This window comes from Marmota marmota, unplaced genomic scaffold (genome assembly GCF_001458135.2).
Source record: "Marmota marmota marmota unplaced genomic scaffold, marMar, whole genome shotgun sequence".
NCBI lineage: Eukaryota > Metazoa > Chordata > Mammalia > Rodentia > Sciuridae > Marmota > Marmota marmota.
In genome coordinates, this window is record NW_026005626.1 from 121,435 (window position 1) to 127,303 (window position 5,869).

Below are 5,869 nucleotides of genomic sequence, written 5' to 3' on the forward strand. Positions count from 1 at the left end.
ACAATAGCTAGACTGTGGAATCAACCTAGATGCCCTTAAATAGATAAATGGATTGAAAAAAATGTGGCATTTATACACAATGGAGTATTACTCTGCACTTAAAATGACAAAATCATGGCATTTGAAGAGAAATGGATGGCACTAGAGCAGATTATGCTAAGTGAAGCTAGCCAATCCTTAAAAAATAAAGGCCAAATGTCTTCTTTGATATAAGGAGAGCAACTAAGAACAGAATAGAGAGGAAGAGCATAAGAAGATCACCACTAATCAGGGATGAGAGGGGCGAGGGAAAGAGAGAGAGAAGGCAAAGTGCATAGTAAAGGAAGGAGACCCTCATTGTTATACAAAATTACATATAAGAGGAAGTGAGGGGAAAGGGGAAAAAATAAGAGAGGGAAATGAATTACAGTAGATGGGGTAGGGAGAGAAGATGGGAGGGGAGGAGAGGGGAGGGGGATAGTAGAGGATAGGAAAGGCAGCAGAATACAACATCCACTAGTATGGCAGTTGGTAAAAAAGTGGATGTGTAACAGATGTGAATCTGCAATATGTATATAGGGTAAAAATGGGAGTTCATAATCAGCTTGAATCAAATGTATGAAAATGATATGTCAAGAACTTTGTAATGTTTTGAATAACTAATAAAAATAAATAAATAAATAAACAAACAGACAGACAGACAGACAGACAAATAAATAAATAAATAAATAAATAAAATACAAAAAAAAGTCCTTTGGTACAACACTTGCACAGTTGTCAGGGGACACTGGCAATGCTGTAAAGGTGGGCTTGAAGTCTGAGACTGGATTCAAATGGAAATTTCCAGGCCCACCAGGTCCAAGTCCAGCTAGGCTAATCAGTGGCACAGGCGCAGAATGTGGTGCCAAGAATAGATTAACAGCCACTCTTTTACCAGCTCTTAATTCTGCTGCATCTGAGCAGAAAGTTTTGGTGGTGGAACACATGAAGGAGATTCTGTTTCCAGAAACTTAACAAAAAGTTCTGGAAGAGAACTATTAAGCAGAGATTGCTCATTTGGTCTCAAAGAAGTGTTGCGGACATATTTTTATCCTCCTTCAAGCCAACCCGTCATCCACTTAGTAACGCCACCATCATATCCATTCAACAACTGCTCCATTTTCTCCTTTTGAACATCCAGGATGCTTCCCAATAACTGTAACTCTTCATGATGCTTACTTTTTGATGTATATGAAAATGCCCATTGAACAGGCTTTGTCCACTTTTCCTTCTGTGCCATTTTCCAATTTCATCAATTTCTTTTGTACATTATTCACCATTTCTTGTTGGAGTTCATTGTGCTTTCTTTTCATTCCAGCTATGAAAGTTTATTTCAACAATCACAAATCAAAAAATGTAATTCATCACTTAAAAAATCAAGAAAATATCACATGATTATTTTCATAGATACAAAAAAAGTCTTTTATATCTTCCAGCACCCATTCATGTTAAAAGCACTAAGTAAGCTAGGTACAAAAGATACTTACATCAATATCATAAAGACTATCTGTGATAAACCCAAAGTCAACATCATACTGAATGAAGAAAAGCTAAAAAATATTATTTTAATATCAAGAACAATATAAGGATGTTCACTCTCATTATAAACTATATTTAATATAGTTCTTGAAAATCTAGCCAATACAAATAGGAAAAAATAAATGAATAAAAGAACACAAATTGAAAAGAAGTAGTCATATGACCTGTTTGCAGATAAGATCCTATACCTGTAAGACTCAAAATTTCCACCAGAAGACTTCTAGTGCTAAAAAAGAAATTCAGCAAAGTAGTAAGATACAAGATCAGCATTTATAAATCACTACCTTTCCTATACTCCAATAATGAATCTCCTGAGAAAGAAATTAGAAAAATAATTCTATTCATGATAGTCTCGAAAAACACTGAAGAAAAAATTAAGTGAAAGACCACTACTATCACAACTATATAACACTGAGAAAAGAAATTGAAGATGCTGTTGGAATTTGGAAAGACCTACCATGTTTTTGGATAGGTGGAATTAACAATGTCCAAATGGCCAAATTACCAAAAACAATTTACAGGTTTAATTCAATGCCAACTAGAGTGCCAATGACATTTTTCATAGAATTTAAAAAAAAAGAGAAAACCTCTATAATTCAAATAAAAAAAGAAATGACCAGGATATCCAAAGTAATCTCAATCAATAACAGTGATTCTGGAGGCATCATACTACTAAACTTCAAAACATACTACAGTGCGATAGTAACAAAAACTACTTACTATTGGCATGTGCACAGACGTGAAAACCAAAGGAACAGAATAGAACACACAGAGACAAATTTACAAAGATACAGCCATCTGATCCTTTACAAAGTTGCTGAAAACACTGGAGAAAAATTACTCTTTTTAACAATGGTGCTGAGAAAACTAGATATCATACCTACACAGAGAAGAATAAAACTAGATCTCTATTTCTCACCCTGCACAAAAATCAACTCAAAATGGATCAACAACACCTAGGAATTTCACCAAAAGTTTTGCAATTGCTAGATGAAAACATAGAGTCAACACTCCAATATGTTGACACAGGTACTGACTTCCTTAACCAGACCACCAAAGTGCAAGAAATGAAATTGAAAATTAGCAAATGGGATGGGATAAAATTAAAAAGCTTCTTCACTACAAAAGAAACAAGTGTGAAAAGAGAAACTACCAAATGAGAGATCTTTGCCAGCCACTCTTCTTACAGAGGATTTTTTTTCTAGAATAAATAAAGAATTCAAAAAACTAAAGCAATGCAAAAAATAATAATAATAATCCAATTAAGAGATGAGCAAAAGATGTGAACAAATATTTCTCAAAAAGAGCAAATGAGAATGGTCAAAAAATATATGAAACAATGTTCAACCTCATTAGCAATCAGGGAAACACAAACCACTTGACTGTTTTTGCTTTTGTTTCCTGTACTTTGAGGGCTACCAAAAATAAAATAATAATAATAATTATTATTATCTATCCCAGTACCTTGACATGTTTCACTATGCTTTCTTCTGGTGGTATTTTATAATGTTACATCTTGCATTTAGGTCAAAGCTCTATTTTTTATTTATTTTATTATTATTATTATTATTAGTTGTTCAAAACTTGACATATCATATTTCATACATTTGATTCAAGTAGTTTATGAACTCCTATTTGTACCCCATAAACAGGTGGCAGAATCACATCGATTACACATCCACGTTTTTACATGATCCCATACTAGTGTCTGTTGTATTCTGCTGCCTTTCCTATCCTCTACTACCCCCTTCCCTTCCCATCTTCTCTCTACCCCATCTACTGTTATTCGTTTCTCTCTCTTGATTTTTTCTCCTTTCCCTCACTTCCTCTTATATGTAATTTTGTATAAAGATGACGGTTTCCTTTCTTTTCCATGCAATTTCCCTTCTCTCTCCTTTTCCCTCCCACCTCTCGCCCCTGTTTAATGGTAATCTTCTTCTCATGCTCTTCCTCCCTGCTCTGTACTTAGTTGCCCTCCTTATATCAAAGGAGACATTTGACATTTGTTTTTTAGGGATTGGCTAGCTTAACTTAGCATAATCTGCTCTAGGGCCATCCATTTCCCTGCAAATGCCATGATTTTGTCATTTTTTAGTGCTGAGTAAAACTCCATTGTGTATAAATGTCACATTTTTTCCCATTAATCTATTGAAGGGCAACTACATTGGTTCCATAGTCTAGTTATTGTGAATTGTGCTGCTATGAACATCGATGTAGCTGTATCCCTATAATATGCTCTTTTAATGTCTTAGGGGAATAGTCCAAGAAGGGGAATAGCTGGGTCAAATGGTGGTTCCATTCCCAGCTTTCCAAGGAATCTCCATACTGCTTTCCAAATTGGCTGCACCAGTTTGCAGTCCCACCAGCAATGTACAAGAATACCCTTTCCCCCACATCCTCGCCAGCACTTGTTGTTTGACTTCATAATGGCTGCCATTCTCACTGGAGTGAGATGGTATTTTAGGGTGGTTTTGATTTGCATTTCTCTGACAGCTAGAGATGGTGAGCATTTTCTCATGTACTTCTTGATTGACTGTATGTCCTCCTCTGAGAAGTCTCTGTTCAGGTCCTTGGACCATTTGTTGATTGGGTTATTTGTTTCCTTATTGTTTAATTTTTTTGAGTTCTTTGTATACTCTGGATATTAGGGCTCTATCTGAAGTGTGAGGAGTAAAAATTTGTTCCCTGGATGTAGGCTCCCTATTTACTTCTCTTATTGTTTCTCTTGCTGAGAAAAAAACTTTTTAGTTTGAGAAAGTCCCATTTGTTGATTCTTGTTTTTAACTCTTGTGCTATGGTTGTCCCATTAAGGAATTTGGAGCCCGACTAAACAATACGTAGATTAGAGCCAACTTTTCCTTCTATCAGACACAGAGTCTCTGTTTTGATATCAAGATCCTTGATCCATTTTGAGTTAACTTTGTGCATGGCAAGAGAACAGAATTCAGATTCGTTTTTTTGCATATGGATTTCCAGTTTTCCCAGCACCATTTGTTGAAGATGCTATCCTTTCTCCATTGCATGCTTTTAGTACCTTTGTCAAATAAAAGATAGTTTTAATTTTGTGGATTGGTCTCTGTGTCCTCTATTCTGTACCATTGGTCCACCCTCCTGTTTTGGTACCAGTACCCTGCTGTTTTGGTTACTATTGCTCTGTAGTATTGGTTGAAGTCTTGTATCACTATACCACCTGTTTCACTATTCCTGCTTAGAATTGTTTTTGCTATTCTGGGTCTTTATTTTTCCATATGAATTTCATGATTGCTTTATCTATCTCTACAAGAAATGCCTTTTGGATTTTGATTGACATTGCATTAAACCTTTTGACAACTTTTGGTAATATCGCCATTTTGATGATGTTACTTCTGCCTATCCAAGAACAGGGTATATTTTTCCATCTTCTAAGATGTTCTTCTATCTCTCTCTTCAGGGTTCTGTAGTTTTCATTGCATAAATCTTTCACCTCTTTTGTTAGGGTGATTCCCAATATTTTATTTTTTTAAGGATATTGTGAAAGGGGTGGTTGTCCACATTTCCATTTCAGAAGATTTGTTGCTGATGTACAGGAATGACTTTGATTTATGTGTGTTGATTTTATATCCTGCCACTTTGCTGAATTCATTTGTTAGCTCTAGTAATTTCTTTGTACAACCTTTTGGGTCTTCTAGGTATACGATCATGTCAATTGCAGATAGTGATAATTTAAGTTCTTCTTTTCCTATTTTGATGCCTTTAATTTCTTTCATCTGTCTAATTGCTCTGGCCAGTACTTTGAGAACAATATATAATAAAATTTGTGAGAGAGAGCATCCCTGTCTTGTTTCAGATTTTAGAGGGAATGCCTTCAATTTTTCTCCATTCAGAATGATGCTAGCCTGAGGCTCAGCATAGATAGCTTTTACAATGTTGATGTAAGTTCCTGTTATCCCTAGTTTTTCTATTGTTTTGAATATAAAAGGATGCTGTACTTTGTCGAATGTTTTTTCTGCATCTATCGAGATGATCATATGGTTCTTATCTTTAAGTCTATTGATGTGGTGAATAATATTTATTGATTTCTGTATATTGAACCAGTCTTGCATCCCAGGTGTGAATCCTACTTGATCATGGTGCACGATTTTTTGGGTATGCTTTTGTATCCGATTCGCCAGAATGTTATATAGGAGTTTTGCATCTAGGTTCATTAGAGATATTGGTCTGTAGTTTTCTTTCTTTGAAGTGTTTTTTTCTGGTTTTGGAATCAGGATAATGTTGGCCACATAGAATGAATTTGGAAGAGCTCCCTCTTTTTCTATTTCCTGAAATAACTTGA

The 5,869-nt window shown here is 35.2% G+C and overlaps 1 pseudogene; it reads right to left on the reverse strand.

Annotated features, from left to right (window-relative positions):
- Nucleotides 1-720: 720 nt before the first annotated feature.
- LOC107160770 overlaps nt 721-5,869 on the reverse strand; it is a 9,426-nt pseudogene continuing 4,277 nt past the window's right edge.